We start from the raw sequence: 11,639 nt of genomic DNA, 5'->3' as shown, positions 1-11,639 counted from the left end.
ACCAATGGCAGCCTGTGGGAATGCCAAATCATCAAGTTTTTCCTGGCAGGATAAAAAACTGGTTTTCTGCTATGTGAAATCCTCAAATGTTTAATTCAAAATCTGCAGGGGCTACCCGAGAGTGGCCCAGGGGCAGCCTGTGCCTGCCTGGCCTCTAAAGGTCAACCTGGAATGGCCTGGGGCAGGTAAAGTGTTCTTGAAGCTTTCTGCTGGGCACACCCTCTGAGTGTGCCCAGGCCCAGGCATGGTGAACAGTGCAGTGTTAGAGGCACAGGCAGGAGGCCCTCCAGAGAGGCACAGGCCAGGCTCTGGTGGCAGACAGCCTCCCACCCGCCCTCGCTGGCTGCAGGGAGGGGTGGAGGCTGTTGGGGCACAGAACGCTTTCTGCAGCCCCTCTCTCCTTATTTTACCCCAGGGACCTGCTCTTTGCCATCTTCCCCAGCAAAGCACACCTCCAGGAAACTCCCTGAGCCCAGCCCAATGAGATAAGTCCCTATCCCAGGGAGAGTTGTCCCTTAGCGGGAGCAAAAGCCTGTGGAGCCCAAGCACGAAGATTTTGTCATCATATCTCAAGCGTGGGCTGGCAGTTGGGTGTCAGGGGGTATGTGAGGTGACAGTCTCCCCCTAGTCCATGGATTTGAGTGTCATCATCGTCACCATCACCACCACCCTACCACAATAACGGCCCTCTGGCCCTGCAAAGCGCTGAGCTTCTGGTGGAAGGAGGGCATTCCTTCTTCTGCTATCTCTATGGTCTTCTCTGGCCCTGGAGAATGTTCATGGACTCCAATGGCCTCTGAGGGCCTCTGCAGGGCCCACCTGCTCAGAGGCTCAGAGAGAGACCCCAGAGAGAGGCTGAGCCTATCCACACCAGCCCTGAGTTGACAGCATGGCATCTGCTGTGTGCCAGGCCTGGGCCAGGCTCTGCCCTTCCTCCCCCAGCCCCCAATTCCCATGCTGGGCTGGCCCTGCCTCCTGGAGGACTCGGTCCCCCGACTCTGCCTTGCTCTGCTTCTCCTCCCGCCTCTCAGGTTCCCTCTCAGCTGCTGATTTAGTCAGCTCAAACATTGTCATTAGACAAGTGGGTGTCCGTGGGACATGTGCAGCCACTGGGCTCCCAGTCTTCCTCTGTCAGCCCATTGGTGCCACCATTGGTCCCCTTGGGCTATGGAAAGGCCCAAGGGGACATCTGACACAGACAAGGCAACTCCATGAAGGCTGCTATTCAGAGCAGACCCCGGCACAAGGCCCCATCCAGTTCAACTGGACCTGGGAAGGCTGTGTTCTCAAACTCAGAATGGCTTGTTTCAACTGTTAAATGCAGCTATGTGTTTAAAATTTGTATTTATCATTCACAAAGATCTAAATGAGCCGATCTCTTTTTTTAGTAGAGACAAGTTTTCGCCATGTTGGCCAGGCTGGTCTCAAACTCCTGACCTCAGGTGATCTGACCACCTCAGCCTCCCAAAGTGCTGGAATTACAGGCATGAGCCACCGCACCCAGCCAACCTCATAGTTTCTTTCTCAGTGAAGTGGGAGGGAAACCGAGGCTCTGGAGGGAGTCCAGGCGCCTGTGTTCACATTCTTATTTTCTCCATGCTTCACAGAAAGCAGCTCTGGGGTTCTCCAAAGTGCAGGGTTCTCAGCTGTAAAATGAGGGGATTTCACGGAAAGCATCTAACATTCCTCCAAGATCCAGGACTGCGCCACCATCCTGCTGACACTTTCCCTACAAAGCCTGGTTCATGACCTCTTGAGCGCTCAGCAGCACAGAGGTGCCTTCGCTGAACTGCAGGGGACGCAGCCCCCAACATGAGCAGGTGCCTTCAGAGGCCATCCCGAGATGAGGGAGCAAAAGGCAAGTGGTCATGGAAGCCCTCATCAGTGATCCCTGGCCAGTCAGGGTATTGCGGCATCCGTGTGACAAGCACTGATCTGTCACGTGAAACATCACACACATCGATGAGAACACAGAGGGTAGATACGAAGGCAGCATTTGCTTTACTGGTGAGGGAAACGATGTTCAGAACAATTAAAGGACCACAGGCAGTCGGCGCTGTAGTGGGACCCTGACTCAGTTTCCAGGTTTCGGTGATACAAGCAGTCCCCCAAGGGCTTGGAGGGAACCGGCGACTGGAAGACAGTCTTTCCCTCCTTAGTCTGACCTAGCTCTTGTCCAAAAACCACGTTCTCTACCTTGCTCCCTCACTCTTTCCAAAGTGTATCATTCAGGAAGGGAGAGCACGTCAGGAACTATAAGCCCCTCACACTCTACTGAGAATAAACTCTCCACGCTGCGTTCAGCTGTGACTAGGCAGGGAGGTTGTACGGAAAGCAGAAGGATGCTGCTGAAGCACGAATCGTCATCCAACAAGGGCCCGTGAGCAGTGCGCTGCAGTCCACAGATGGGCAGAGCCAGGAGGAGACACAGGACCAACTGCCCATCAATGTTCCTTGTCAGGGTGCAAGTAAATTTCATGCTGTTAGGGGCCAAACTGCATTCCCTCCAAATTCATATGCTGAAGTCGTAACCCCTAGTATCTCAGAATTTGAATGTATTTGGAGATGGGGCCTTTGAAGAGGTAGTTAAGTTAAAATGAGATTATTAGAGTGGGGCCTTAATTCCATCTGAGTGGTATCTGTAGAAGAAAAAGAGGTTAGGACGCACAGAGAAACACCATGTGCAGACACAGGCAGAAGATGACCATCTGCAAGCCAAGGAGAGAGACCTCCCTAGAAACCACTAGAAACCTGCCAGCATCTTGTTCACAGACTCCAGCCTCCAGAACTGTGAGAAAATACCTTTCTGTTGTTTAAGCTCCCCCTAGTCTGTGGTTTTTTTTATGGAAGCTCTAGTAAACTAATACATGCACCAGCAAAGTTTGTCACCTGCTTATGCCAGCTACATAAGTCCCTGGGTTTCCATTGTTGCCAGGGATGCCAGAGAGCTCAGAGCAAAATGATCAGTTAGGGTGACCCTATTGTCTGGAGCAAGTCCATATGTTTTGGGGACATGATCCCTCCCCAGCACAACCAGCTCAGCAGCACCCAGCAATGAGGGGGCATGAAGAGGCTGCTGTGGCCCGGGCTCCTCTTCTCAATTGAGCATGGACTGTACAGTAACTCAGCACCCTTTTGGGTTATTTTATTGAGGCTGTGCTTCATTTTACTGACCTGAAGAGACATGTCTATCGACCCAGTACAGAGCTCTGGTCCCAGGCCACTTCCCACATGCCAATGCCTGGCTGACTTCATCTGTCACCCAAAGCAAAGAGGTTGAATCTGGAAGCCCCACATGGCACATTCTTGTACCCCCTGCTGCAGGAAGTCCCTGGGGATGGCCTGCATCTGCTCCACACTCCAAGCCAACACCATGGCCATCGGGCAGGACCAACCTCAAGCTCAAACGTGGTGAGAAGCCACTGCCCCCAACCCATGTGGTGATTCCAAGGAGGCTGAGAAGGTTTTGGCATCTTTCCTCATCCTTCTGTACCCCATGGCACCATTCCCACATTCCAGCAGGTCTTCAGTCCTGTAGATGAAGTCTGGAATGCTCTCACTGAATAGAAAAGTCCTCAGGAAAATCCCACATTGCAGAGACGCATGTGGTCTGATGGCAAAGCTGAAGGAATAGCCTAGCACCCCCACCCATGTGCCTCTCACCGAGTGACAGGTAAAAGATACAAAGAAAACTTTTCAACTTGACCAAGACTCTCATCTCTTTCTGCATTGGAAGGGAACTTGCCATGGTGGGAATTGGGTGGGAGGTGACTTCTGAAGCCCAAGTACCAAAAGCATCGTCTTCACCTGCCCACCCACCCCAGCAGGGCATGGGCCAGTGACCTGGGCTTAGGCTCAGGCTCCAGGATGCTCCTGCATGGGGCTTAGACTCATTATGAGAGATGCGGTCATGAAGAGATGGTTAGAATCTGTACACAGAAAGGGGAGTGTGTTGCCTCAGAAATTAACAGCAACAGCATCCTACCTGGCCCCTTCCAGTGACGTGGCCTCGAACGTGGTGTCTGCTCCAAAGTTCCCTGGGTTCCTGGTCCTGATCCCAGCTTGGTTCTGCAGCCTGGCTGCCCAATACCCTCCTAAGAAAGGTCCTTTCTGCTGAGCCAGCCCAGTTGGTTTGTGATGCCTGCCTCCAGCTCTAGCTATTGGTCTGGTGCTCAGGAGGGGAGCTGGGGCTAGTCCCAGAGGGAGCCAGCATGGTCTTAAAAGGCTACCTTTGAGGCCTTTGCATTGTCTTCAAATGGTGAATAAGACTTGATCTTCCAGCAAGTGAGACAAAACCCTAGGGAGCCCCAGAGGGTTGCAAGGGAACCTGGGGGCTCAAGGTTCTCAAATCCACAGATCACCATCCCAAGTGTCAGGGTCCTAGCTGGCCCCTGGCTTGTGCTGGGCTTGCCCAGGAAGGAGAGGGATACGCACAGAAAGAGCTACAGGATCTGGCTAATGCTCACCAGCACAGACTTGGTGCTGGAGGGGCTGGGTCAAGGGCAACAGAAGAGTGAGCCAGAGAAGAGAGCTTTGTTGATAGGAGGGCATTCGACCATAGCACAAAATTTAACATCTAGGGAAGGGCCCTAGAATGATTCCAGTATGCTTTTGGAATGACTCTGGAAGCTTGGGCAAAAGCAATGGCCCACTTTCTAAAGAGAAAAGCAACAGAGAAGTCACGCTTGAACTTTCAAGGCTGACTGTGGAGGAAGGGATCAGGGACCAAAAGGCTCAGAGATGCAGCTGGAAGAATTGGTCTGCTCTAGGAGACTGGAAACCCCACCATCTGCCAGTGTTCCTTGGAAGGGCTGGAGGACACTTACCATGGTGACAAGGAGCTTGCTGGTGAGGGTAGCACCAGTATTGCTAAAAAGCTCAGTGGTAGCCATCCTCAACAAGCCAGGTCTGGTGGTCGGAGATGCTACCACGGAGCAGGGCTCTCCAGGAGCAGGAGGGATGCTAGACTCTTGACTAGCAAGGACCAGGCAGCAGCACTTCACTGCAGCACTTGCTTCTTCAAGGTGGGTATAATTACTGTAATAGAATGAGCCACAAGGTCAGAACAAAGAGAAAGGGGGTAAGTGTTCTAATTTTCAGAGATACATGGACTGAAGATGGCCAATAGGACAGGATGTCCCTAGAGGCAGAGTAGATGGGCAACTATCCAGAGTACTGCTCAATATACATAAATAAAAGGGTTAAGAATGGATTCACACTCAAATGTCCAACCGTGGATGAATGGGCAAACAAAATGTCCCATATTCATACCATGGAATATCAATCAGCCATAAATGGGATGTTGCCTGACACATGCTACAACCCAGATGAAGCTGTTCTCAACATCATGCCAAGTGAAAGAAGCCAGGCACAGAAGGACACACATTGTAGGATTCCATTTGTATGAAATGTCCAGTATCTGGAAAATCCATACAAAGAGAAGTAGACTAAACACCACTGAATTACACACTCTAAAATGATGAATTTTATGTTATAAAAAGAAAAAACCAAGAGGAGTTCACAGAAAGTCGTGGTCCTTTGCCCATTTTCCAGTCTTGAACCTGTTTTTGGACCAAGAACCCATTGACATTGACTAAAGCAGGGCCTGGTTTCTGTTAGGAAGAACCCCGTAACACTATGGTGAGCATATACAGTAGCGAGGCCTCCAGTCTTTCTCCATAAAGACCCATGGCATTCTACTTGAGTAACCACCACACTCTGGAAAAAGTAACCAGGTTTTTGAGGGCAGTTGGCTATGGTCTGAGCCAATACTCATATCTGAAGTGCCATCATGCCTCTCCTGTTAGGACGGGGACTGTGGGAATCAGGTAACAAATGACCCAATCCGTCTCACAGTGTGTCCACTGGGCCCATGAAACCACCAGTGGTTATGTCCTGAATTAGTTTAATTAGTATGGACTTACTTGGCAGTTGGCAGAACCCACAAATTGCTTCTTTGACCTGTGGAGCCTATTGGGGAAGGCCAATTGGAAGCCCCTGAATTTCCCCCGTCAGCCAAGACAGAGAGTAAATCAAAAATGATGGGGCCAGGCGCAGTGGCTCCCACCTGTAATCCCAGCACTTTGGGAGGTGGAAGCAGGAGGATTGCTTGAGGCCAGCAGTTCAAGACCAGCCTGGGCAACATAGACTCTATCTTTCAGGCCAGGCATGGTAGCTCACACCTGTAATCCCAGAACTTTGGGAGGCCAAGGTGGGCAGATCACTTGAGCTCAGGAGTTCGAGACCAGCCTAAGCAACATGGTAAGACCCTGTCTCTCCAAAAAGTACAAAAATTGCTGGGCACAGTGGCTCATGCCTGTAATCCCAGCACTTTGGGAGGCCGAGACGGGCAGATCACCTTAGGTCGGGAATTCGACACCAGCCTGACCAAAATGGAGAAACCCCATCTCTACTAAAAATACAAAATTAGCCAGGCGTGGTGGCACATGCCCATAATCTCAGCTACTTGGAGGCTGAGGCAGGAGAATCGCTTGAACCTGGGAGGCAGAGGTTGCAGTGAGCCAAGATCACACCATTGTATTCCAGCCTGGGCAACAAGAGCAAAACTCCGTCTCAAAAAAAGAAAGAAAAAAAAAGTACAAAAATTATCTAGGTGTGATAGCACATACCTATAGTCCCAGCTAATTGGGAGTGCTGAGGTAGGAGAATCCCTTGAGCCTGGGAGGCCGAGGCTGCAGTGAGCCAAGATTGCACCACTGCACTCTGGCCTGGGTGACAAAGTAAGACCCTATCTCAAAAAAAAAAAAAAAAAAAAAAAAAAAAAAAATCAACAAAAAACAAAACAACAAAAAAAAGAAAGACTCCATCTCTACAAAAACAAAGTAAAAAACTTTAAAAATTATATTATGCCCAGGAAGGTGTAATGGAGGACTATCAGTTAGTTGGACCACCATCAAAGATTTTAAGAGTGCCAAGGTGGTGGTCCCCATCCTATCCCCATTTAATTCACTAGAATTTGAATCATTAGTATCTTCCCTGCAGAGACCGCATGGATTATGGTGGATGAGAGTGGACTACCATAAACTTTCCCATGCAGTAGCTCAGTTGCAGCTGCTGCGCCACATGGAGCTTCTTCATCGGAGCAGATGAACACAGACTTTGGTATGGGTATGTAGCTGTTGATCTGGTGAACGCCATCTGTTCCATACCAATCAGAAAGAGGGTCAGAAGCAGCTTGTATTCACGTGTGGTAGACAAAGCAAACATTCAGAGCTTTGCCCATGGGGTAGGTTGATTCTCCTGTCCTCTGATATAATACGGTCTTCAGGAAGGGAATGGGGCTCTATGAACTTTCCGCAGAGCAGCTCACTGGTCCATTGTGTTGGTGATACCATGGTAACTAGACCTGAAGAGCAGGAAGTGACAAGTTCTCTTGATACCACGGAAGATACGACCTCTTGAGGGTAGGAGATAAACCCTAGAAGGATTCAGGGGCCTGTCCCATTTGTAGTGTTTCTAGGAGCCCAGTAGTCTAGGGAATGATGTATTACACTTGCAAATAAAGGGTGAGTTGTTCCACCTTGGACTTCTAGGTCTGAGAAGAAAAAGAGCAATGAGTAGTGGGGTTTTTCGGTTTTGGAGGCATAATACTCTGCATGTGGCAACTGGTCTACCCATTCTCCAGTTGACACAGAATGTTGCTAGTTTGGGCTAGTTTTGAGTGGCTCCCAGATCCAGAAGGGACTCTGCAGGAGCCAGACTACAGAACAGGCAGCTTTGATTCTTGGGCTAGATGAACCACAGGCAGACTCCAGATCCCATCATCCAACTCTGGGCATTGCCATCTCTTCCTTCACCTCTAACTTCATTCCTCACACCTCATGGGGCTTTCCATGATCAGGTAACAGTGGAGGAAAAAGCCCGAGCTCAGTTCATGGATGGATCAACCCAGTATGTCAGGGCAAGACAAAGACAGACAGTACCTGCACCACAGCACCACGCAGGGTTGCTGCAGTAGTCACCATCTGCCGACGATGAACATCTTCCTAATGGGCAGAGCATTCTGTGGTGCACCTGGTCATTCACTTCATGTTTCCAAGGCCCAAGGTAAAAACATCCGTGGATTTATGGGCAGTGGGGAGTGGCTGGGCTTATGGTCAGGAGCCTGGGAGGAGACCAGAAGTTCAGGGACAGAAAGGCCCCAGGGAAGAGGCAGTGGATAGACGTATGAGGGTGCGCACAGGGTGTAAGGATGTTTGAATCCACCCAGGAGAGGCACTAAGTAATCAAATGGACAAGGTTACTTGGCCAGTAGATGCCAGTCCTCCTCTGCGTTTGCCACCCAAGTGTTAGTGCGATGGAGGACAGAGCCATGGCAGGGGCCGTGCACGTCTGAGCCTCGATTTTTTTTTTTTTTTTTTAGACGGAGTCTCGCTGTGTCGCCCAGGCTGGAGTGCAGTGGTGTGATCTCGGCTCACTGCAAACTCCGCCTCCCAGGTTCACGCCATTCTCCTGCCTCAGCCTCCTGAGTGGCTGGGACTACAGATGCCCACCACCATGCCCGGCTAATTTTTTGCATTTTTAGTAGAGATGGGGTTTCACCCTGTTAGCCAGGATGGTCTCAATCTCCTAACCTCGTGATCCGCTCACCTCGGCCTCCCAAAGTACTGGGATTACAGGCGTGAGCCACCGCGCCTGGCTAAGCCTCGATTTTAACAGGGTCTTTTATTGTTACTACTTGATGCTCTTTGCCTCTAATAAAATGCTTATGCCAAAATAGTCTTTTGTCTGATATTAATATAATGACATCCCCTTTCTTTGAACCCATATGTTTTTTCCAACCTTTCACTTTCAACAGTCCTGTAACCTTGTGTTTTACAAGTCTCTCATAGCTGGCCAGGCGAGGTGGCTCATGCCTGTAATCCCAGCACTTTGGGAGGCCAAGGCAGGAGGATCATTTGAGGTCAAGAGTTCGAGACCAGCCTGGCCAACATGGTGAAACCCCATCTCTACTAAAAATACAAAAATTAGCCAGACGTGATGGGGAGCGCCTGTAATCCCAGCTGTGTGGGAGGCTGAGGTGGGAGAATCACTTGAACCCAGTAGGTAGAGGTTGCAGTGAGCCGAGATCACACCACTGCATTCCGGCCTGGGCTACAGAGTGACTCTGTCTAAAAAAAAAAAAAAAAGAAAGAAAACTGTATAGCTGTAATTTTAAAAATCTAGTTTGAGCAACTTAGTCTTTTAACTGGAATGTTCAGTCCATATATATAAAGTAATTGTTTATATATTTGGATTTTAATCTAACCTGTAATTGTATACTTGCTTTGTTTCCTTATCTTTTCTCCCTTCTTTAAGTATACTTATTTTTTTCTTCTCCATACCCTTGCTCCAATCTTTTAGTGAATACCCTAGAATTCCAAATATAAAATTAAGAATTAGAATAATGTATTAACATATACTATGAATTCTTAGTATATAAGACTCTGAACTCAATACCTTTTTGCCCTCCACTCAGATAATAGAAGGGCCTTGGAACCCATGAACTCCATGTAACTTGTGCTTGGAATATAAGTTTTCTCATCTAGATCTTTAATTCTGTTTTGGTTTTCTTAATTCCACTAGACATTATTAATACTGCTTGCTATAGTTTGAATACTTGTCCCCTCCAAAATTCATGTTAGAATTTAACCCCCAGTGTGGCAGTATTGAGGGGTAGGGCCTTTAAGAGGTGCCTGGGTCATGCAGGTTCTGCTCTGATAAAAGAATTAGTCTATTCATGAATTAATGGGTTATCATGGGAGTGGGACTGGTGGCTTTATAAGAGGAAGAGAGACCTGAGCTAGTGCGCTTAGTCCCCTCCCCTTGTGATGCCCTGAGCTGCTTTGGGACTCTGCCACGGGTCCCCACCAGCAAGAAGGTCCTCGCCAGATGCGGCCCCCAACCTTGGACTTTTCAGCCTCCATAGCTGAAAAAAATAAATTACTTTTCTATATAAATTACCTAGTTTCAAGTATTCTGTTCTAAGCAATAGAAAACAGATTAAGACATTGCTTTATGCAATCAATGGTTGTTTTTATTCACCCTCTCAGTACTTCCTGTTCTTCACTCCTTCTTCCTCCTCAAACCTTCCTCTGAGACCACTTTCCTTCTCACTGAAATGCATCTTTCAGAAATCCCTTCAGGAAGAGTCAGCTGGTGATGAACTCCCTCAGTCTTTATACTGCCCCTATTCTTGAAAAAACTTTTCCCTGGGTAGAAAATTCAGCCCTATGAAACCTGCCTCCCACTTCCCTGTCTTCAGTCACCTTTGATTGAAGTACCTGGTGCAGGTGCCCCGACTGCTGCCTGAGGTGGCTGCCTGCTGCTTCACCCTTACCCCAAAGGTGTTGGCCTTCAGTGTGGGAAGGGCCTCCACCCTGACTCCCCACCTTGGGTGGCCCCTGAGCCTCAACTCTGTCCCTTAAGGCCAAAGAGCCTTCAAAGGCCCCAGTATTCTTATCCCTCTTAATGCATGCTTTCCCCAGAAGCTGGCCTGGCAGTTCTTCATTATCTTGCTGGTTCTTTGGCACTTTTAAGATAGTATTTTTATAGCAAACGCTGGTGAGGCTATGGAGAAAAGGAAACTCTTATACACTATTCGTGGGAATGTAAACTAGTACAGCCACTATAGAGAACAGTACGGAGGTTCCTCAGAAACTACAAACAGCATTACCATATATCCAGCAATTCCACTACTGGGCATTTACCCAAAGGAAAGGAAATCAGAATATTGAAGGTACATCTGCACCCCCATATTTATTGCAGCACTATTCACGACAGCCAAGGTATGAAATCAACCTATCTGTCCAACAACAGATGAATGGATGAGGAAAATGTGATATATACACACAATGGAATACTATTCAGCCATAAAAAAGAAGCAAATCCTGTCATTCATGGCAACATGGATGGAACTGGAGGACATGATGTTAAGTAAAATAAGCCAGGCACAGGAAGTTAAACACCACATGCTCTCACTCATATGTGGAAGCTTAAAAAAGTTGATCTCATAGAAGTAAAGAGTGGAACAGAGCACACTGGAGGCTGGGAAGTGTAGGGGAAGGAGGGGCTAGGAAGAGATTTGTTAAAGGATTAAAAACTACATCTGGGCTGGGCTCAGTGGCTCACGCCTGTAATCCCAGCACTTTGGGAGGCCAAGGTGGGCAGATCACTCGAGGTCAGGAGTTTGAGACCAGCCTGGCCAATATGGTAAAACCTCCTCTCTACTTAAAATACAAAAATTAGCCAGCATGGTGGCGTGCACCTGTAGTCCCAGCTACATGGGAGGCTGAGACAGGAGAATTGCTTGAACCTGGGCGGCAGAGATTGCAGTGAGCTCAGATTATGCCACTGCACACCAGCCTGGGCGGCGACAGAGTGAGACTCAGTCTCAAAAAAAAAAAAGCTACATCTGGATAGGAGGAATAAATTATAAATTCTAATGGTCTCTAGCACTATAAGATGACCATCGTTAACAATAATATAATATATAGTTTCAAGTAGTTAGAAGGAAGATATTGAATGTTCCCAAGACAAAGAAATGATAAATGTTTGAGATGATGGATATGCTAATTACCCTGATTTGATCACCATACATGTATTAAAACATCACTATGTATCCCCAAAATATTTAAAAT

The sequence above is a fragment of the Pan paniscus genome, chromosome 16 (assembly GCF_029289425.2).
Source record: "Pan paniscus chromosome 16, NHGRI_mPanPan1-v2.0_pri, whole genome shotgun sequence".
In the NCBI taxonomy this organism is placed as follows: Eukaryota; Metazoa; Chordata; class Mammalia; order Primates; family Hominidae; genus Pan; species Pan paniscus.
The sequence above is the reverse complement of the archived record's forward strand: the minus strand, read 5'-3'. Positions refer to the sequence as shown.